Source organism: Rhinatrema bivittatum, chromosome 1, assembly GCF_901001135.1.
Source record: "Rhinatrema bivittatum chromosome 1, aRhiBiv1.1, whole genome shotgun sequence".
Taxonomy (NCBI): Eukaryota; Metazoa; Chordata; class Amphibia; order Gymnophiona; family Rhinatrematidae; genus Rhinatrema; species Rhinatrema bivittatum.
Genome location: NC_042615.1, coordinates 131,642,105 through 131,665,746, shown reverse-complemented (window position 1 = coordinate 131,665,746; position 23,642 = coordinate 131,642,105). Strand labels below are relative to the sequence as shown.

The 23,642-nt window shown below is 42.1% G+C and overlaps 1 long non-coding RNA gene across 4 annotated transcripts; it reads right to left on the bottom strand.

The window, feature by feature from the left end:
* Positions 1 to 352: 352 nt before the first annotated feature.
* Positions 353 to 23,272, bottom strand: LOC115080084. Of its 4 annotated transcripts, none has more exons than XR_003853514.1 (5): positions 23,237 to 23,272; positions 22,942 to 23,068; positions 16,835 to 16,944; positions 3,516 to 3,632; positions 353 to 920 (listed from the first exon to the last, which is right to left on the bottom strand). It is a non-coding gene; the product is annotated as an uncharacterized LOC115080084 (long non-coding RNA). The 4 variants fall into 4 exon arrangements; XR_003853513.1 differs by lacking the exon at positions 23,237 to 23,272 and adding an exon at positions 4,330 to 4,451 and having other exon boundaries at positions 22,942 to 23,228; XR_003853512.1 differs by lacking the exon at positions 23,237 to 23,272 and adding an exon at positions 4,330 to 4,447 and having other exon boundaries at positions 22,942 to 23,228.
* Between the last annotated feature and the right edge of the window lie 370 nt (positions 23,273 to 23,642).

The window sequence follows — 23,642 nt, the reverse complement described above, 5'->3', positions numbered from 1 at the left end:
GATTTTATGATACTAATGTGGATAATGGTGCACCAAAGATCACATGAGAAGTACAGATGTGGCCTGAACATGACTTATTAAGAGGTGTGCATTCTTTACAAAGTCCTCATGCCGTGTTCTCCCATATTCCTAGGTAAGCAGTTTACTTCAACTCATCTGCCAGTGGGCTCTACAACTCTCTCCTGTAATGTCTTAATCCTTGCACAATGACTCCAGAGGAGGAAAATGGACTGTGACTGATAGACAACTGCATCAGTGCTTAATGTATGTGCGACAAAGTGTTAAACAATCATTACATTATATAGAAGTACAGTTAGGTAAATAAAGATTCAAGACAAGATATTCAGTAAAATATTAAAAAAAATGTGTATTAACAATAACAATATACAAATGTATAAACATTACTACAAAAGTTATAAAATTTCTTGAAAAGTTTTCTTAATCCCAACATTGTGGCATGGCTTCTGATGAAACAGTTACAGTCCACCAGCTTCGGTAATGAGCAGCTGATGACCCGTAACTCTGCCCTCACAGCCCTAGCTCCCAGGTAAGGTCTCTGTGCCTAGCTCTCCAGCCCTGAACGTCTTACACTAACCCACTTTGAGCCCGATGCATCTGCTGCGGTTCTTAAAGTGCCAGCTGTAGCATTCCCTGCAAGCTTCCTGGCTGTGCCATTTTGGGAAGTTGGTCTCTTCTCTGGCTGAAGGGAAGGGGGGGGGGGGGAGTATGCCTCCTCCTGCTGCCATTCAGCACTTTCACTGGGCTCTTCCTCCTTCTCACTCATCTGGGCGCTACCTCTTCCTCCATCTCTTCCTCATGTTCCAGATCACCACTCTCCTCTTTAGGGTTTTGCTGTCTCAATCCCTCTTGGTCTTGCTCCTGCAATGACCCAGAAGCTGAAGGATCAGAGGATGTACTTTCTGAAAGAGGAGAAACATTTATAAATGAGAACGTAATCTTGAACCTTAAATAGATTTTAAACAGCACAACCATTGAAGCTCAGATCTTTTAATCTGCCCACATTGAATGATCAGCACAAATAGGACCCCTCCATGTGTGCCTAGTAAGGATGTGCACAGATTTTTTCTCGTATTGTTTTTGTTTCGGGTCGTTACCTGTTAGATTTCATTTTTTAAATGGTTCGGAAGGTATTTATTTCATGTTTTCCTACTTTTGGAGTTAGTATGCACTTACGGGACTTAGTACACACTAAATGAAAATGTTACCAATCAGATAAAAAGTGTCAATTTGAGAGGAATTCGTTAGCTAGAGGTTTGGTTCTGCATTCCATTGGCTGCCTCCTTAGTTACCGGTACTTGTTTGTGTTGCTATGATTGCAAGATGGTGTTTGTGGGGGTAACAAGTTTAAACAAACAAGTGATGTCATTTAATAGCATCAAGTTCTAGTCAGCAAAAGCATGTAACGCAAATGCATATTTATTTCACCAATCCTTTTGTATTTTAGGAAAGGGGCCCTGGCATTTTGGGATTATACATACTTTGAATTCCCCTGGTGTGAGTCTGTGTGTTTGGGAGGGATGACTGGTGAGAGGGGAAGTGATGGGTGAATGTACGGGGTGAAAGGTGGGAGAGAGTCTGGTTGGGGTGGTTACTGGAGAGAGAGAAGCAGCCTGGTGTCTGTGTGTGTGTGTGTGTGTGTGTGTGTGGGGGGGGTAACCTGTCACCCCATACAGTTACTCCAATCACCCCCCACACACACAGACACCAGGCTGCTTCTCTTTCTCACACGTCACCCCATACAGTCACCCCAGTCTCTTCTCCTCTCACTAGTCCCACTCCATACACAACAGGCTATCTTTCTCTCACCAGTCACTACCCCAAGAAGTCTCTTTCTCATCTGTCACTCCCATTATCACCCCAGTTACTCTCCCTCTTGCTAGTTGCCCCCCCCCCCCCCACATACCAGGCTGACTCTCTCTCACAAGTCACCAGCCCAACTTATCTGTCATCCCATATAGCCACCCCAGTCACTCCACACACACACACACACACACCAGGCTGCCTCTCTCTCAGTCACCACCCCAACCATTCTCTTTCATATCTGTCACTCCATTCACCCCATCTCACCACTCACATCAGTCTCTCTCCCACTTGTTACCCCATATAGCCACCTCAGTAACTCCCCTTTTTACCAGTCACCCCAACATACTAGGCTGCCTCTCTCTCACCAGTCACCAGCCCAACTAGACTCTCTCCCATTCACCACCCTATAAATTCATCTCAGTCACTTCCCCTCTCACCAGTTACCACCCCCTCACCGAAAGACAGACACCAGGGGAATTAAAAGTATGCATGTACCAAATGTCAGGGCACCTTTCCTAAAATACAAAGGGATTAAAACATTCAACACATGGATTTGCAATACATGCTTTTGCATTTGCTGACTAGAAACATGATGGTATTAAATATTTATTATATCAATTGTTTGCTTATGTTTTGTTACCAGGCATTGGCCATCCCTCCACAAATACCACCTTGCAACCTTGGCAACACAACAAGTAACTATGGGAATGCCTAACCATAACTCTAGCTAACAAACTGCTCCTCCCAATTGACACTTTTTAACTGATTGCTAACATCTTCATAGTGCACTCTAACACAAAATACAATTTTTTATGAAATTTCATCATTTTATTTTTTATTTCATGGTGCTTCCAAAAAGAGATGAAATAGACAATTTCACTGCCATTATCTATTTCGTTTAAAATAAATGCACATCTCTAGTGTTTAGTCCAAGACCAGTCTGGGATTGTTACATCACTGTAAATCAGTACATGCTTGATCACACTGTGTGGATGTGTGTGTATATGTATGTATGTGTGTGTGTGTACGCACGCGCAGAAGAAAGCTCTTAAGATTGTAGTATACACTGTTTCATTCACTAACAAGGCTAAAATTGTGAGCATTAGTTGGTCAGAATACAGCAAAATCTGAGATTTTCTTAGCCCTGCCCCATTTAGTAATTTGAAATAATATGTGATGCATAATGGAAAAATGTCAAAATCTGCTGGATGTTTTAATGCAGCCACTATCCTACTAATCATAGCTACTATCACAGAGAGAGGAGTATTGAGAGGGCTAACTATAAGAAAGCAGATAAAGCTATGGAGATTGGATTACAAAATTTTGTGGAATAAGCTTGATGACCATAGACAGTGTCAAAGATAATAATTAAGGTTTTGACAAGTAAGTGGAAAAACGTAAAGCTTTATATGAGTGGAGCCAGAGCAGTTTGTTAGAACTTTATTTCCCTTTTCAGTTTACATTTGTACATTCCCATGTAATTATTGCTGTTCTGCATCACAAATATTTTCTTTCCTGAGTGATAAATCATTTTGAAGTCATATATATGTAAATCCTTAGTAAAGGGGAATGACTGGTATAGTTTTCCAGCAAACTAGTATCCCCATGTTAATTGTCTCAGGGTGCTAGAGAACAAGGCATTTAAATGACACACAATGGCTTCATATTACTAAAATTAGGAATATACTCACAGGGCGACAGAACATGAGAACACTTTCCCTCTGCAGTGAATCAAACTGGGCTCCCTCCTCCAGAGCTGCCTGAATTTGACTTTCAGCTCCTCTATGTCCCTTGGGGTTGAGGTTTGCCTGGAAGAAAAACAGTATGGTATATAAACATTTAGAAATAGGCCATCACCATTAGACACTATAAACATTTTCCAACTACCTATGTATATAAACTGCTTAGTTAAGTTAAGGTTAAGCTGAATATACCACAATTCAATGCAGTTTACGTGTTCAACCAACTTTCATATTGTTCTCCTTCACCATGTAGTAGATGACTCTTCACCCCTCCTCTAAGTTACCCCTGGTTACGATGAGCATTAGCATTGTAAGTCTCCTGGATTGCTACTGATCAGAAGGTAGGAGTGTTTTGTATTTCTACATGCTCATAAAGTAATATTATTTTCTACCCCCTCTTACCATCACATCTGATCTTCAGGCCAAGACTTACCTCTGGCACACTCCAGAGGCCTATGCTAATCTGCAAGTAGGAGCTGTGTCATATGAAAGTCAAAAATACACCTCAGCACCAATCTACCACAGGATACACTTGATCCCAGATACCCATGTTAAGCAAGGCCATGACTACACTGTGATTACTCAGTGCCCCATCAAAACCTTAATGCTTTTCCCTGGTGCCAAAGTTACTAACATAAATCCACTCCCAGTCGCATCTCTAAAGTTAGTAAGCCCATTGGGGTGCATAACAACTGATTATAAGCTCTGTAGTTCAGATCCCCTACAACTGACACAAGTACCCATGGATATATTTGATTCTTACCTATTGAAGGTCCTTCTTATTTTAGTCAGGCAGTTGTCCTGGCCATGATGTTCCCTCTCTGAGTCTTGTGGATATATTTCCTCTTCAGGCAGCACTAGCCAAGATCAAAGTTCCTTTTCTTCCTCCAAAAGAAATTGGGTTTTTGACTGCAGGCAGCCATTTTGGAATTTGAAAACATATCCAATATAGGGCATGTTTTCCTATTAGGGCTGTATCGCATAACAACAAATTTATCCAGCTAAGTGGAAATATTCAATCTATAGTTGGATAACTAAGTTGTCCAGCTAAATAGTAGGAATTCAACCTATAGATGGATAACTTAGCTATCTGGCTAAGTTGTGATATTCGGGCCATAGGCAGATATCTCAGTTATCCAGTTAAGTGGCAATATTTGACCCATAAATGGATAACTCAGTTGTGGGGCTAAGTGGCAATATTTGGGTTCAAGGTTAACTATCTATAGTTCTAGCCAGCTACAGCTGGATATTTAAAATTATTAGGACAAGTTTTTGATATTTTAAAATTCTAGCTCTTTTTTATCCATTTGCATTTAGCCAGCTAAATCAGCACTAGCCAGCTAACTGAATATCTACCTCAAAGGTTTTTTTTTCATGGAAATTATTTCTGCAGATAGTAAAAGCTGTGTAAGAAAGAGAGGTGTAAGTTTAGTTTTTCCTACCTAACCAACCAAAAATTGCTGTAGAGGATGTGTATATTTTTGGCTTGTTCTGGTTTTACCTCCCTTCATCTAATGTATTCTGGGATCTGTACATCCTTCTCGTACGACTGGGACAATTAAACAAGATATTCTATATTGTATCAGAATGGAAAAATTACTGGAGCATCCCATCATTCTTTGAATCATCTGTCACTGTATGAAATATTAACTTTTCAAATGTATGTGATGAGTGAACTGCTTCTATTCTTTTGAAAAGGATAATGAGCTAATTCATATTCAGGGACTGGTCAGCCCTATCTGCCTGCTTCCTCTTCTATTACCACATGAAACATCTCTCCCAATCTTACATGTAGTTTGTCTTCGCTTGAAGCTCCGACAGCCTCCTAAGGCTAGATTTAGCATTAAAGTACCAAAGAGTGACAAAGATATGTTTGTGCAATTGAATTGCATTCCTTTCTCTGTTGCTATTGCTCTGATGTAGTTCATTCAAACTTTTCTTCAAGCTATGAAGGAAGATATACATTTTATGAACCTGATAGAAAGAATTATGGCACATGTGTAATCAATGTTCTGGATCTAATACTGTAATATATGTAGCCTAATGGTTAGACCTAAAACTCAAGGAATCCAGGGCTCATATCCTGTTGATGCTCTGTGTGACCTTAGGCAAGTCACTTCACTCTCCATTGCCTCAGATACAAATTTTGACTGTAAGCCCTGTTAGGGACAGGGAAATATCTGATGTATCTGAAATGTAACTTGCTTTGAGCTACCCAAAAAATGGTATGAGCTAAATCAAAATAGTTAAATAAAAAATCTGACCCAAATTCCAGAATAAAATATATGTAAAACTTTTTTTCATGAAAAAAGACAAAGATGTCATATTTCTGAAAAGAAAAATCAAGCAAATCAGTCAGTAACAAACAGCAATCAAATGGATCCATTGAAATGAAGACTAATGAATATATATTTTAGTTGAATTATTTTTAAACACTGAAAAATCATTACAATAGGGATAATCATCTTGCATTTGTTATTGAATATTAAAATCCTGCTTAGATGCATGTCTGATATGTTCAAATTAAGAATATTTCTAGACTACATGATTTTCAATTATTTCTGAATGAAAATGGTTCCATTTTTAATTTTTCTAATATCAAAAATATAGTAACATTAGATGCATTTTCAGATATACATTAACATTTTTAAATTATTTGTATCTAGTTAAAAAGAAGTCTAATTTGATGTTGTTCACTTCTAAGTTTGAAAGTTTATGTTATACAGGTTCTTAATTATTCCATGCTTATCCAAGAAAATGGAAGAGAACTGCATAAGAATTCAGAGGCCGATATTCAAATCCATTTAGCCAAACATGCAAGTTATCCATCTACATCATTAATCTCTGGCACTCCCAACAGGGTTTGCAATCTAAGTTGGTGATTTGCGAAGCCGCATTAGGCATTTATTGATCTGTAAATCTTACAGTAGCAAAAATGCATGGTATTTTGAATAGTGTATGTTATTTTACCACCAATAAAGCTAGAATGGTAAAGAGATGTTTTCCATGCAAATGCATGCAAAGTAGCTCATCACTAGGAATATTTATGTTATTAAAATAACATGTCTTGCCTTAAAAATCCCAAGCCACATTATTTTCATGAAAGTAAGCTACAATTCAGGAGCTATAGCTAATATTCCCCCAAAGCATAGGGATGTTAATGCAGATCCTGATGCTCCCAAGCCTCTGAATTAAATGGGTTGATCAATCCAAATTATCATCCAAGTGTCTCAAAAACACCAGGATTCCCTTTGTTTTTTTGTGTGTTTCTTCATGCACAACTAAGGGAGCATCATTATCCATGCTGTACTCAAAAACTAAGTAACTATTCCATCATACTAATGCTCTGAATTATGTTCAGCTCCCTATAAACTAATCCAACTAGAGCGTTACCATCTTTAACTGAAGGAATCATCACCATGTCTTCTAATTAGAAAACCATTCTAAACTTCTATATGCATATACTTCTATAGGGGTCACCCCCCGCATATTTGAACTTTAAATTTGATTACACTTAACTCTGGAGCTAGATGAACCATTTAATTATTTTTAAATGTTCTCCATGTGATAAATCCTGTCTAAGCACCCTCTCATGCAGTCTGAATGTGAACCAACTGAAAAAAAAAAAATACTCATCTTATACCAAGAGGAAAAACTAAGTGAAAGAGGCAGAACACAACTTATCAGCACTAAGAAAGTTTAAAACATGCCACCATAAAGTAAAGTCACTCTACCTATACAGTTGATCTGGGACAGGAGAACTCCCCAACCACCTGAAAAATTTCATTCAAGACAATTTTTTCCTATCACTCTACAACATAAATACTGCACCAAACCATCTGCTCCGCTTTCCTTACAACTTAGATTTCTCAATGTTCACTCAACAAATAGCAGATCTTACCATATCATTGGCATTAATGAAGAATTCAAACTCCACTTCCTATGTCTCACTGAAACCTAAACAGGAGAAGATGACTGTCACCTTCACTCAACTCTGCCCAACTGACTATCAAATATATTACTATCCCAACTCATGGACTGTAGGAGTTGCTATTATCTTGGGTTACCCTTTAGCCTAGATTTGGTTGCTATTCAGCAAATAGGTAAATTTAATACTGAAATTTCAAGTCAACTAAGGATCAAAACATTTTCTTATCTAACAGCCACCAGAAAATCAATATGACTCCTTTCTTAAACTCTCTGAATTCTTATGAAGCTTTGCTACTACATCTCACAAATTCATAATATTAGGAGACTAACTACCATACAGAGATGCCTCCAAGATGTAACCACCAACTTCCAATGTAACATGGATGAACATGGCCTCATCCAATTAGTCAAGGTTCTCATGCACTAGTATGGTCACTCTCTTGATTTGATCTTTCACTCCATAACCTAGACCCCAGCACAATAGCTCTGGATCTTATCTCTTGATCTGACCACTAATTAGATCCACATTTCCAATCCAAAAATAAACTCATCTGGCTCTACCACTCAAATCTCCCATTAGGAACTTGACCTCTATCTGTTGCATATCCCGGCCGCAGCAGGCCCGCGACCGGCCCTACTCACCCCCGATGCCCGGGTCCCAGACCTTCCTCTTTGGCAGTGGTAGGCAGTTACCTACGTGCTCCTGCCATACTCCCAGGTTCCTCCGGCAGCTCTGTGGCCTCCTCCGTTTCCAGTCGGGTCTCCCCACATGGCCAAGGGGAGACACTGCCACCACATAGTTCCAGTTTGTCTGCCTTAGGCACATGTGTGCCTTCCCCGACTTTAAAGGAGCCATGGTGGGAAACCTTCCCGTGGCCCTGGATTATAACATCTCTGGGTCTTGCTATTTAAGGCAGGCACCGCCATCTGGTCTTTGCCTTGGCAACAGGTCTCCATGCTTACAGTCATGTGCTTAGTTTTTCTTGTTCCTGTTCCTGCTCCTGTACCTGATCTGTTCCAGTCCTGCATTCCTGTTCCAGTTCAGTTTCCTGTTCCAGACCTTTGTTCTTCATTACCCTTTGGACGGATTCCTGGCTTTGACCCTCGCTTGTTCCTGATCACGCCTTGGACAGATTCTCTGGCTTTGACCCTTGCCTGTACCTGACGTTGTCTTCAGCCGCCTGCTCTGACTTCAGCATGTACCAGACCTTGCCTCCAGCTGCCTGCCCTGACTCCAACTTCATCCTGACTTTGCCTCCAGCTGACTACTTGGAATTTCGTAGGCTCTTGCCTATTTACAAGCCTGGACTTAACGTGTTCCTGATCTCTAGCCTGCTTCAGCCTGTCCGGGCTTCTGGATCTGGGCCTTGTCTTGAACTTAGCTTCTTTGGACTGTTGCTTCCTGGATCCCTGCCTTGAAAAGGGATCACACCGTGGAGGTGTGATCGCTGCGGGCTATCGCAGGTGCCCCCGCTTTGCCCTCCCACCCCCCGTTACCGCTGGAATCTCTAAGGTCTGTGACCTTAGAAAATCCAGGCCTAAGACTTCTAAATGTTTGTGTTCAAGTGTCAATACAGCAAATTCAAGGAGTGATACTGAAAGATTATGCTTGCTCCCATTTAAAAATAAGTGTGTCATATAACATGCATTTGTAATTTCTCACAAGGACTGAATGCTGTTACAAATTATATCTAATATGGTGCTGAACAGTAAAATGTGGTATAATTTTAAACAGGTATATGTTTTGCAGTATTTGTGTTCCATGGTTATGATGGTAACAAAGAAAATGCAAAATGTTTTCCATCAGCTGTGTGCTGTAGCTTGTTAATACGGAGAAATTTCCTATTTATTGTTTACATTTTGTTATAATCTAATTGAAATAAATGGATAAGAAGAACAATGCTTATTGTAATAAATTAAAAAAAAACCTACTTCCTAGTCAATAGTTGGTTAAAATTTGCTTTGTTTATCAAGGTTTACTTTATTTGGATTTTATTCATTCCTCCATGTTCAATTACATAGAACGACGGTATATAAAATGTCTAAATAAAAAAAAAAACTATCATCTACTGGGAACATACAGTTTTAACTATGGCTTAAACTTCTAAAACATGGGATTAGATTGACTTGAAATGCAGAGCCTTCATTCATTTCAAATATTTACATTTATAATAAGTATGTGATACATAAGTTTTCATATGATGAATGCATTTTCCAAATCAAAATAGTAAATTTTGCAAAGAAGAAACTTAAACACAGAATGTTCTCATTTGAAACTGAGAGTTACGTTTTATGAATTCATTTTATTCAATTAAAGTTTGTGGCAGAGTGTGGTTTAGTGCATGCAATATGACATTACAACAATCTATTTCAGTAATAGAAGTATGGAATATGATTCCAGGTCCTGCTTCATCTCTATCAAATGCCACCCACAAATAATATGGCTGTTCAGCTTGATATAGATGGTATATGAAAGGCCATTGGTAAACCTGAAAATAAAATTCTAAAATTCAGCATCTCATAATTCATGCTAATCACTTATTAACAAAAAAGAAGTGGCTTCAGACTCAAGCATTTACCATATTAGTAAGGATGAAAGAGATTGTGTAAAGAATAATTTGTTAAAGTTCTGACCGACTAATTGGACTACAAGTCAAGATCTAAAATTCTTGCATAACAGATTGCTCTGTCAAAAAGTAGCTGACCCAAGACAAATATGGCAGGTGGTGAGCACTGTTCAGTATTTAGGTCTTAGTTCATTCTATCTAGCATTCCTTTCTCACGTGAAGTCATAATTGACTTGCAAATGCATTTCTATCGTGCCCATGCAGTAAATTATATGTGGGCACCCACATCATGCATTTTTGTGATACTTTAGCAGTACAATATTGCTTTTTTCCCCCTCAGACTTACAAATATTTTTCTTTATATAGTCTTTTCTCATTTGTATATCTTTACATTAAAATATGAAAACATTTATATTATCCATTTGCATGTTGCTACTTAATATCCAATGTAACAGGCTGTGAACAGCTTCACAAACATGATTCTGCACATAAAAGTGGAAAACTGCACGCATAATCATGCTGGCAAAATATTTTGCACTCAAATGGATATTTTTACAAGCATAATTTTGCATTCATAATGTCATTTGCAAAATATCTAAATCATTAACCAGCTGAAAAATCATGCATAGCAGCTCATTAGCAATTAAACAGTAGAGATGTGCATTTTGTTATATTTTAATTTTCAGAATTAAATAAAAAAGCTAAATACTTAAAATTTCATTTGTATCATTAAAACCAAATAAGGATGCCACTGTCAATTGATTTTTGAATTATTTCTGGCCCTCCTACAACCTCATGTGGACCCTCTTACCCTCTTCTTTGCTTGAAAGTGTCTTCAAGGGCAGGGACAATTCCCAGTATTTGCTGCTCCACCAGTGATTTAATTGCAAATAGAATTGGCTATTTGTTATTATGCTCATTTATGGTTGAATTTTAAAAGCTCAGTGCGTTCCAAAACCGGAAGATGCGCGAGTATGACCGTCGAGCAGATTTTAAAAGCCGCCCGTGTACATGCATATTTCCAGGTATGTGCATAAAAAAAAAGAGGTAACAAAAAAGGGGCGCAGAATGGGGCGGATTTTAAAAGCCCTGCTCGCGTAAATCTGCCCGGATTTACGCGAGCCCAAAATCGGCAGCCTTGCACGCGCCGATCCTGGATTTTAGCAGATACGCGTGGCTACGCGCGTATCTGCTAAAATCCAGTGTACTTTTGTTTGCGACTGGTGCACCAACAAAAGTACGCGAACGCGCATTTTTTTAAAATCTACCCCAATGTGCATCATCTGGGCGGGACATAGGTGTTCTGGGTATTTAACATAAAATGTGTACATAATTATTTACACGCACAAGCGTGTGCCGGGGTCCCCAGCCATGAAACTTTACTACTGCTATGGATGACGTGAAAGCAATAAAATAAAAATATCTAGGTTAGTCAGTAGGGTTTTAAGGGTTGGTGCTAAAAGGGAAAAAGGGAGGCTATTTAACTAGGGGGGTTAGGAAGTCCTATTCCTTACCTGTGCAAACTGGGAACGAACTGGGGAAACTGGTAATTGTGCTGGCCCATGTCTATTAAAATCCCCCCACTTATGCAGTAGAAGCAGCATTTGCATGCACATGTGCGCATCCATGTAAAATGTGCACACATGCATGATGGTTGAGTCTATTTTATACCATGTGCACATATACGTGCATATGTTATAAAATGGCCGTGTTCTTTGGCACAAGCCAGCATATGCATGGGGGTGTCGCTGTGATAGTAAGGCCCCGCCACCAAAAAAAGCATTGCGACTGTATGGCGCGTACTTTTCTGTCACGGATAAACAGCATGGCAGAAAAGAATGCCGTGAGCAGCCTTTTAAGAAGATGGTGGCATGCTTGCTCCCATTACTTTAAAGGGCCTCTGCCCCCCCCCCCCCAAAAAAAAAAACTTTGTGGCCAGAGAGGTTGAACAGGAGTCAGTGCCTACCCCCATTTCAACCCGGGGCTGCCAGTTGAGGTGGCTCTGACACCCCAAAAATGTTTAAAACATAAAAAAAATAGCATGATTATAGCCCTAGCCCCCTTTTCCCCTGCCTAAAGCATAGAATAAAATGTGCCCCTAGCCCCTGACACCAATCCTCCCACCCCTTAGCCCCTATGAAGGCAAAACTAATCCTACCAACCCCAAGAGCAAAACATACAATCCCCCCACCCTCTGCTCCCCCAAAGGCCAAACATACAATCCCTCTACCTGCCTGCCCCGTCTGAAGGCAAGACAAATCCCTACACCCCCAGCTGCCCCAAAAGCAAAACATAAAAAACCCACTCTCTGGTCCCCAAGGCAAGAGCAATCTCCCTCACCCCCTGGCCCCCCAAAACCAAAACATTAATTCCCCAACCCCTGTTCCTGAAGGCAAGACTAATTTCCCACCTCTGGTCTCCCCCAAAAGTACAAAATAGCATCCCCCCAACCACTGCCCCCATAGCATGAGCAATTTCCCCAACCCTAGCCCCCCAAAGTCCCCACATTCAAACTCCCACCCCCTCAAAAAAATATTCAGGACCCCACCACCACCCTCCATAACCACTGTACCTTAATTTGGATCCTGTATTGGGCCATGTTTACTCTCGCACCTGGCCTAACTGGCATCGTTTTCCAAAATGGAGCCTACCTGACCATGCCTCAGCCATGTGCCTGGGGTAAGGTCTGGTGGTTGGGGAGACTGGTCTTGCCTTCAGTGGTACCAGAGGGGTGGGAGGAGTGTATGTATTGCCTTTGGAGTGGTGGGAGTAGAGAATTGTATGTTGTGCCTCAGAGGGGCTGGGGGGGTAGGCCTGGTCCTGATCCCTGTACCTTAACCAAGTCAAATGTTTGGGGCAAGTTCAAGTTAGTATCATTTTGTAAAATGCAAGGTGCACCCAGTTTCAATTCAGGATCCAAGTTAAGGTGTTGGGGGGGGGGGGGGGGGAGACCTGCACTTTGTGAGGGTAGGGGGTTTGAATGTAGCAACTTAGGGGGGGTCAGGGGGGGCATGGTAGGTTTTGTCTTTGGAGTGCAGGAGGGTGGAGGGTTGGGGATGGTATGTTTTGATTCTGGGCCAGGGGTTGGGGGGATAGGGGATGATATGTTTTGACTTCAGAGGGAAGGAGGGGCGAGAAGTGTTTTTATCAGAGGCCATGGCCACATTTTATTTTGTGCTTTGGGGAGTAGGGAAGGAGGGCTGGTGCTGTTGCTGTACATTTCTTTTTTTTTTTTTTAAACATTTTGGGGGTATTGGAGTCGCCTCAACTGGTGGCCCCAGGCTGGAATCCTGACCCCCATTCAACTTCCACATTTGGCTGCAAGGTTTTTCTTTATTTTTCTGCCACTTTAAATGTGCAGAGGGAGCCTTGTGTTGCTAGCGCAGCCTTCGGAAGCCAATGGTGTGGGCTCGGCACGCATCACTTGGCTCATAGGAGAGCGGAGCCCTTGGGCCACAGGGTGGCTCAGGTCGGGACATGAGTCACACCCATGGTGAGGTGTGTGTGCAGGAATGGGCGGCACAGGAGCAGAGCTGGATGGAGCTTGGAAGACTTGGAAACTTGGAACTGAGGAGACGAGAGATGAAGACAAGGACTTGGAACTGAGGAGATGACAGGAGAGAAGGAGGGATGAGCAAGACCCTCAGGTACCCTAAACAGCTCGTGGGGCTGGTCACGGACCACACTGTCTCCATCACGCCCTACACAGCCGGATGGCTGGTAGCAGACCACAAGGAGAACGGGACAGGCTCAAGAAGTCTCTTAGCACAGGGTTGCAGCGACCCCCTCGGATCATCCGGAGTCAGGACTAGGAAGACAAGATAAAACCTTGGAGCTTGGCAACTCAGACTAAAAGCAGGGAATCTCTGAAGGCACAAGTCCTACAGGACCTGGAGCATTAGGACCAGAAACAAGATGGAACTTGAGACACAAGGAGACTTGGAACATCAAGGAACTTGGACATAATTGGAATGGAGTCACTGATGTCCCTCGGGAATGGAGTCACGGAGCATAGACATCTGGACATGGAACAGACATCAGGTTTCAGAGTCACGGACATCAGAACACGGAACAAACATCAAGACATGGGACAGACATCAGGATCTGGAAACACGGACCTCAGGACTTGGAACAGACATCAGGCTGAAGAGACATCTTCAGGAGCATCTGGATAGATGCAAAGACAATGAAGGAATGAAGCAAAGCCTTTTTATAGTGCTGAGGGGGCAACTTCCTGGGAGGAGCTTCCTAAAGAACCACACCTCTTTACCCCTTTAAGAAGGGAAGAGAGCCACGGGCCTGCCCCCTAGGAGGGGCAGGAAACAGGATGTCCAGGACCCTGGACAGCAGTATCCCCACCACAGACAAGCAGGGGAAAGCTGGGCCTCAGGGCAGGCCCCAATGGATGGCGGTGCACTGCTGAAGGAGGAGGCTGCAGCGGCCTCTGGGCCCAGCCACGGGGGAGTGGCAGCGGCACGATGGCGGCCTCCAGGCTGTGAGGTGAAGGCCCGGCACAGCTCCTGCCGTGCCGGCAAGATGGCGGTCGAGCTGCGGGATGGCAGAGGTAAGGCCCTGTCCACGGGCCCCACGGGAAGGGGTGCAACACCTTGGGACCTGCATTTAAAATAGGTATAAATATTTTATCGCTGCTGACCAGCTTCTCCGTCAGCCACGATGAAATATTAACATTAAATTGACTAGTAATGACCTTCCATGCTATAAAAAACTACTTACACATGTAAATATTGTCCCCACCCCACACATTAGCAGGTCTAAAGATAGGCAGATAAATTTGAATATCACTACTTATCTGGTTCAGGGGGTCATTTTCTAAGGCTTATTGCGTGCGATAAGCCACTATCACACGTGAAAAGTCCCTTTTCGCATGCGATAACTTGCTAGGAGTGGCGTCAGGGCAGAGTCGGGGTGGCAAGAGGGAGGAGTCGGGTCGGCATTGGGGAGGACTCCGCAATGTCTTCGCTGGTGGCGATAAAGGTAAGACATGTTATCGTCGCCAGTAGCGTGCAAAAGAACTACACCTTTTATGGTGTCGCTATTCGGCGCGAAAGCCGGCAGTCAGCGTACCGCAGTGGTGCAAAGGCTGCAAAAGAATGGTGAATCCAGGCCTAAGATAGTTAAGTAGCTCCCCCTAGATACTGCCCCAGAAATCCTCTTTTTTTTATCTGGCTAGATTTTAGCTGGATAATGATGTATCCAGCTAAAATCTAGCTGGATAAGGAGCTGAATATACCAAAACTTGGCATTTAGATGGATAACTTTAAGTTATCCATTTAAATGTCTTTTGAAAATTGACCTCTTTGTCTATCAGCTGGATTCTCCACTTAAAGGGCATGTTTGAATGCTGATTTTCCTACATAAGACACTTTTCACCTGTGTAAATTGACATTCTGCGCACCCTCAGTGCAATTAAGACTTTACTCATTTTGCAAGGAGGTGTTCCCAAGGTGTGTTTAAGTTAGGGTAGGAAAATAACATGCATAACTTGCATTTTCAATTCAAAGCACATAGTTTTCCTTTAAATGCTTTGCAGCACAAAAAGTAAACAAATACCTTGACTATTTTGCCTTTGAGGCACTAATTAAAGCAATATCATTGGGTAGTGGTATTTGCACCAATGCAAGCAATTTACTTATTGCTTTCTTAGACTGTAAGCTTTTGAGAGTAGAAACATTTTGTACCTTATTAAATTGTTGTACAACTCCCAGTTTGTGTGATTAAATGAAAGTATTGCAACAAAAGAATATTGAATGGTTGGTATAAGAGAAATGTATGTTTTGCCAGCTGAGGGACTAATGGGAAAGTTGGATTGTATAAATGGGAAAAATTATGTCTTCTTGTATTTTCACACCGATGACCTTCCACGCTAGTGGGAGCAGCAATTTGTAGGCCCTGGCCCAGGACGTTTACTGTGATGGTTGAGCTGAGTTAAGATAGGGGAATAAATAGGAGAAAAACACCAGGTAGCTGTAAATGAAGGCTCAGGGTGCAATAGCCCAATAGAGGCTGACTCAGCCAGAGGAAGACGAAAAAAGCTGCCAGGACAAAAAAATAGAGGGTAATTTTCAAAGGCATTCTGTAGGTAAGGCCGTCTGTTAGCTGTGGAAATGACTCAATGTAAAATACCTGTCTGGTTTATGGGTAAATGTACTAAAATGCAGTTTTAAAAAAAATCACTCCACAAGTAAATGTATTTATTTCCAGTTGATAATTTGCATTTTCCTATGGAAGACACAAGGTAGATTACAAAACATGAGACAAAAAATGGAGTAAAATGAAAAACTGAAAAAACATTAGATTTTTGGAATAAAATTGTTAATTTCTACTGAACTGGAGTGAAGGAGTAACCTAGTGGTTAGAGCAGTGGGCTACAAAGAAAAGGTTAAAATCCTACTTCCTGCTCCTTGTGACCTTTGGCAAGTTACTTAACTCTCCTTTGCCTCAGGTACCAACTTAGATTATGATCCCTCTGGGGATAGGGAAGTACCTAAAGGCAATCTGCTTTGAAGTGGCTGAAATTATCTATCTAATAAAAAGGTTTTACTTATATTCCACTTAGACATTTCAAAGCAGATTACATTCAGGTACATTCATTCATCCAGCTAAACATTAAACAATTGGTAAAATCTCAAAGGCAAAATTGTGTTTCAGTAAAGTGCATCACTGAATATACAGTGCTAACCTTTCAAGAGTTCTAGCAATCTGTGGAGTCCCGTGGACTTGCCATGGGATGTCGGCGCGACCCGCAATTACCTTCATTGGAATTAATGGAATCACAGTGTGCTGTCATGCAACCTGCTGAAAATCTGCTGCATCACCCTGGATTGCTGGGGTTCAATTACTGTAGATTTACTTCAATGGATCTAAATAGAAATTAAAGGTCAGGGTCAATGGATTCCAGATTGAGGTATGAATGTTTTGTGTTTCTGAGCACAAAGAACTTGGACTAGGCTGGGGCTTTTTTGTTTTTTTTTTATTTCTTTTTCCCAAAATGCTACTGAGGCAAGTTTCAATTTACCTGCAGGCCCGCAAACTAAATTTCAAAGGCAAACTCCCCAAGGTGCATAAATGTCAAGGATTTTTCCTTTTGAAAATTCAGGATGATGTGGGTGGAGGGGAACAGGAACTTTGTGTCCATGTATTTTACACTTGCTTTGAAGCAGAAGCAAAAATAGCCAAGTGAAAGCAAGCATGGCGGTTTCAAATTCAATTCCTTGCATGCACTCTGCATATGCTGACTTAATCCTGCCCATTTTTCTCACAGGTAGAAGTTTGCATGTAGTTCAAAGTGTTCATATTCTTACCTGGATAGATGCCTGTTTATTCATTTAAATCATTTTGAAAACTACCCTCCCTCTATTAACAGTGCTCAGGCTAATTAGGGTATATTGTATTAACAGCGTAACATGCATTCTATCTTATTTATTTATTTGTTCTCTTATTTATTTTCTGCTTTGATTTAGTCATTGAAATAGTTCATATTCACATTTAAATGAAGCAACATCATATGCAAATTAACTTTAATGGACATGTGCTATTTTGCATGTGCTCTCTAAGGCCTAAAATAGACCAATGGCCTTGGAATAATTGTTAAATATTTAGCCTTCAAGCAGCATGTTAAATTTCCAAAGTAAAAGGACTTAATTCAAGGGATTTCAAAACCCCAAAAAGATTAAACTCCTCTCATAAAGGCCCTCACCTCCCTCCCCCCCCCAAACCAGATACTAATCCCCCAATCCATACCCCAATCCTCCAATCTGGGTGTTCCTCATCAAACAAAACCCCAACATCAAATTCCAACCCCATATCAAGAACCAACCCTCATCAACATGAAGCCTCATTTATAGAGGAGCACGAATGTTAACCCTTTATACTGAATGTCCTTCCCATGTGGTTAACTGTAGGATCCTGTGATATGGGCTGGCACAGCTTTCATCATAAGGGATAACTTTCAAACATCTCTACATGGCCCCAAATACACAAGTATGTGGGCATGGATATCTACTATAGTATTTTTAAAGCACCCATATCATTCCACACAGAATATAAAATATGCATGTCTGGCCCCCAATATACGTGCATGTTTTAGGTACAAGCAAAATCCATGCATATGGGAAGTGTACACATTTAAGGGTTTGCCGAGGATGGCTCATTTAAGATAGCCCCTTGGCAAGACAATCCAACTTTACCACCAGGTGTGGCCAGGAAACCCTTCTGTTTCCTATCTGGGGAGGTTGGGCAATATGCATCAGGGCATCCAAAATGAATTTAATCATTGAGCCTCTTACCCCTGTGGGGTAATACATTGTGTGAAATGGGAAGGTGGGTGAAGGGAAAGCAGGTTTAGGGGTAAGGAGAAGTGTTGGGGATGTTGGGGGTTTGTGAGAGGTTTGGGGGTAAGGGATAGTGGGAGGTGTTTGGGGATGTTTAGGGGTATTGGCATTTTGGGGGTTTGTGGGCTTCTGGTAGAAGAAAAGTCAATTGGCATATATTGATTCAGAATCTTATTCATATAACTTTTACTGGCCTGAAAACTGTACATTTGTTGCCAAATTATACTGAAAGAGTAAAATAAAAGGGTAGGAAAAGAAGGGACATAATTACATAGTCATAAGTCTAGTAAAGGAAAGTATAGCAGCAGAGACAAGTTTCTAGTTTTAGTACTGGTCTCTATTGCAGAGCTGGCAAGTTATGCAGTTCCAGGAAGGAGACTTTTTGTCCAGTCCTGGTTTTAAACTTATACCCCAAAGCTGTCTGTGTGCTATCTGTAGTCCCTGATTCTACTCATTGAAATCAGTGCTGCAGGGCTCACAATCAGGCCCAGTGCATCCACTAGGCGAAACTAGGCAGTTGCCTAGAGCGCCAACCAGTAGGGGGCAGCAAAGAGCAGCCATGTACGGCTGCAAGCGAAGCCCACCTCGCTTGCAGCTGAGATGAGTAGAGACTCGGCAGCCCGTGAGCAAAGCCCATACCATTCGTGGCTGAGAGAATTCTCAGTAACTGTGAGTTGCACCCATCCTGCTAGCGGCCAAAAGACGAGACATGGCGGGCCACAAAAGGTGCCCATCCCACTCGCAACCAAGAGAAGCAGACTCGGCAGGCCGCAAGCGGTGCCTCTGTGTGTGCATGTGGTAGAGAGAAGGAGCCTGTGTGCAAGAGGCCGTGTTTGTATGAAGGGGTGTATGAGAGAGAAAAAAAGAGAGAGAGGGAGCTTGTATTAGGGGGTGTGTCTATGTGTATGTGTGTATGTGTGTGTGGATGAGACGGATTGTGTGTAGGAGAAAAGATGGTGTTAGTGAGAGGGAGGGAGCCTGTGTAAGGGTACGTGTGTGAATAAGAAAAGGAACCTAAGGGTGGGTGTGAGAGAAGGGGCCTGTCTATATGAATAAGGGCATATGTATGTCAGGGAGAGAGGGTGTGAGAGTAAGAGAGCATGTGTATGTGTTCTAATAGAGTGTGCATGTCTGGGAGATCCTTGTGAGTTGAGTTTGTGTGTCAAAAAGTCAAATGTGTATAATTATGTGTGTGTATATAAGAGAAAGGAGAAAGTTTATGCACATCAACCCTCACTCCCCACCCCATCAGCTAATCCACGACAATCTCAGGGCATCTGGAAATCAAAAGTTCCCAGGTAGCTTTGTTAGTTTTAATCATTGGGTGTTAATATTTTGTGTGTGTGCTGTTTTTCAATTTTTGTTTTGGATCTAGAACATTTTTTTTTATTTTTTTGAGTTTTTAATTTTTGGATGCCACTCTATTTGTCTGCTATTTTGAAATATTCCTTTTACTAGTATGGTTTTACTATTATTGATGTTTTATATTTCTTCATTTTATTGTTGCATAATTTTCACTTTGTGCTTGGGCCATGGAAGTCAGGGCAGGGGCCTGGACCTGGAGGGAGATGGGTGGCAAGGCAGAAGGTTCGCCTAGGGTACCTAATACCCTTGCACCAGCCCTGCTCATAATGCATCTAAATGAGGTTGTCCTAAAGCCAGGACTGGCCTACAATCTTCCTCTTGATACTGGTTAACATGGTAGCTATGGAATTGTCCCTGGTCAAGCATCATTTCTGGCCAGGTGGCAGTATATTGATGCATGAAGGGAGAATAAAAAGGCATGGAAAAGAATCAAGGCTTCAATAGAAATAATGAAAACAAACTATTTAGAAAGTCACAGAACCAGCAACATTGAACTAAGGGCATTGTAGTTCTATTTTTCTGATTAGAATGATGACCTTAAGAAGAGGACCTGGGAGCTGTGCCAAAGGGAAGAGGAGTAGCCAGACAGGAGGAGACCAGAGGTATGTTATCTAAATGCTCCTCAGGGAGATGTCAACATGGTTTATATCTATTTCCTGGTTGCATCACAGGCCCAACTATTGCCCAGACACTCTATAAGACCCTGTCTCTGCCAAGAGCTGCAAGAAACACACAAACATTTTCTTTGTAAATTCCTTGGGTCATAGGCAGCACTGTCATAGAGCACAACTTTTCATACACTCACAGGTCAACTATTGAACTAAATAAGGTATGAGAACCTACTCCTAAAATACTTACCAGAGGATGTCAAAGACTCCCATCAAACAAGGACCCATAGACTTGTGGCAGCATCATGATCATTGATAGCTTGGAATCTAAGACACACTCAGCACATAGCATTTTACCAATGGTGCTGTCACTAGCTAGGTACCATGCTGTAAAGTACTGCTGTACAGAAGCCTATGTACTGTATCTCTGGGAATCTGTATTTGGCCTTGCCATCCCCATAACACATGGGTACCCTACTGATAGAAGCAATTCCCAATGCCTCCATTTCTCCCAGAAATGGAATGCCTTCTAACAGTTTGTATGATGCTGCACATCACACCCTGGAGCACACCAGCTGATGACTTGATGCACATTGTTTTGCTCTTTTCACATACACCACTATCATGGAGAAGGAAAAGTACCCATCTCCTTCTACTGGAGCAGCAGATGCACTTGCTGCAGGAGAGCAGCAGCCACTACCTGCAGTACCTGAGGACCCTATAGCAGTCCAGCAGCCCCACCAGAGCAGCTGGTCATTCATCTCTCCTTCTCTGTAGGGCATTCTCCCTGTTTGGCTCCATGACCTCTAGGTGTAGATCCTATGGCTGCCCAGCCACTTCTTGATGACAGAGATGAGCAGCTTGCTGGGAAGCTTCCCCCAGTTTCAAGGCAGTATTCCATGGCTGCAGAGGCCGGTTCTGTGGTTGGAGCATCTGCTCCTATCCCAGAGCTCTGAGCTCTCTCAGCTAGAGAAGAAGCTGTACTGAGGATGAGGGAGGAGGTCTACAGCCTGTGTGCTGACATTGGGAGGCTGGTGGAGGTTGCAGATCACCTCACCCAGGCTCTTGAGCTGGTGAGCATGATGCAACCACACCAGCCCCTAGCCCCCTAAACCAATTAGGGCCTTGCCTCCAGCGGTTCCTGAACCCTTTAAGTTCTGTACATATTTTTCTCACCCCTTCCACCTATTTAATTTTATTGCAAATAGTTTTAAAAGTTTTACATTTTTTATATTGTTAGAAAATTATAAATTGTATATTTATTTTAATACTGTACAATTTTCTCTCTTTTTCATGCTAGAAACCTTCTAATTCCTGACTCTTGCCCATTTCATCACCACCTACTGCGCTCACTCTCATACCCACACACTTCCAGGCATGTACTTAGGCATGCAGTTCTCTCCTGTACTTAACCATTACATCTTCCTCTTTTGAACATCAGATAATTAGGGGCTGCCTTCAATACTTAGTTCCCGAAATGTCTTTCCTTCAATTGGCACAACACATCCAAGCTGTTAATCATTAGGAGTGGTACCCCCCAAAAAATCTGATGTATTTTATATATCATTCTCAGGGGGGTGAGCCATTTTGGGTCCCCCCCCAGATCTTTTTTTTTTCCATTTTCCTGAAAACAAAAAGTGTCCAGAATCCAGCCTAACTGTTCCTTTTATTAACTAATTGAACCCCAACCACCCTAGCCAGCCTCTCCCCACCCCCCGAGCTCACCTGGACTCACAAAAACATAACTGGTGGTCTAGCAGGGTCCTAGGAGCAACCTCCCATTACCAGGCTGGGAGATGCCATTAGTCAAAATTGTGCTGGCCTCCCTTTGCCCTATCATGTAACAGGGACTACCGGTGCCATGATAGGGGCAAAGGGCAGCTGGTGCCATTTTGACTAATGGCAGCCATCAGCCTGGGATTGTGAAGTTGGTCATGGGCCCTCACTAGACCACCATGGATGGTTTGGGGATTCCAGAGAGGGTCACAAGGGTGGGCTAGTATGGTTGGGGTTGAATTGGTTACTAAAGAGGAAGGTCTGGGGGCATGTTCTGGACACTTTTTTTTAAATTATTAATACACAGTGCACCTTTTGAAAAAATACAAAAAAAAAAAAACACATGAAATTTTGTGTTTTTTCTTTCACTTTTTTTAACCTACAAAATGCAACAAATAGGAAATATCATTGGTATTGCCTATTTCATTTCAATCAAGTTTCCAACCCTATTAGTAGTCAGCAGTTTCATCCTAGTTCCTCTAAATACCAGAGATGTGAGTGTGGCCAAGACACAAACACTGGCATATTCTATAGAGGGAAACATCCTGTCAGCTTCCCAACTACAAACATAAGTCAATAGAGAGACAAGGAGCTGATAATTACATTAAACCTTCCAGCAGAGAAAAACTATCATATTGATGTGTTGGTAGGCTCTCCTTGCTACAGAAGCATTCTGTATTAACTTCCAATCATGTGTCTCTGTCTCCCAAAAGATGGTGCTGTTTATGAAAGTAATAGGGAGCAAAGTCTGTTAAAATTCACACTGAAGAAGACTTACCTGGAGTACTACAGGTGGCTGATGCTACATCACGACACCTCCAGCCTTCTCACTGCTCACACTGATTTTTCTCCCCAGCATGGTGCAGTTTTCCTCCTCAAAGCTCCCTGCATGACTATCCTCACAACTGAAATGATGAAAGACCCACATTCCAATGGAGATCTGCCTACTAGAAGACTGATTTTGCCTGGGCTCCTGCCTTCTACAAGACATGTAGGCAAAAGAAGTATGTGATGCTACCCCCACTAAAGCTCACAGCAGTGAGTTATCAGGGAGCCCTTGATGGTTCCATTACCTTGCCTCTTCACCCAGCATCATCACCTGTAATTGGGAAGGACCCTGACAAAAAACAAGCCTTCAGAACTTGGCAATCACCTGAAGCAGGATCAGAACTGTAATTTCCCTCAGCTGCTTCCCATCCAGATATAATGACACCAATAGTGTTCTTAGTTTTACTCCTTTAGCTAGGGATAGAGAGATGGAGCTTGAGGGGAGGCGCCATTCATGTATAGCCCTCCTTTTGAGGGTGCTGGGATGGCTGTCCCTCTAGTGAGGATATAAGAGCAGCTCTCTACTGGGAGAGTGGTGGCAGTACTTTTGGGTTGGGAGTTAGCTGACAGTGCAGGAGTATTTTCTCTGTTTGGATTTGTAGCCTACTTGAAGGAACCAGGCAAGTCCTGCCTGAGGATCTTGAGCAATGT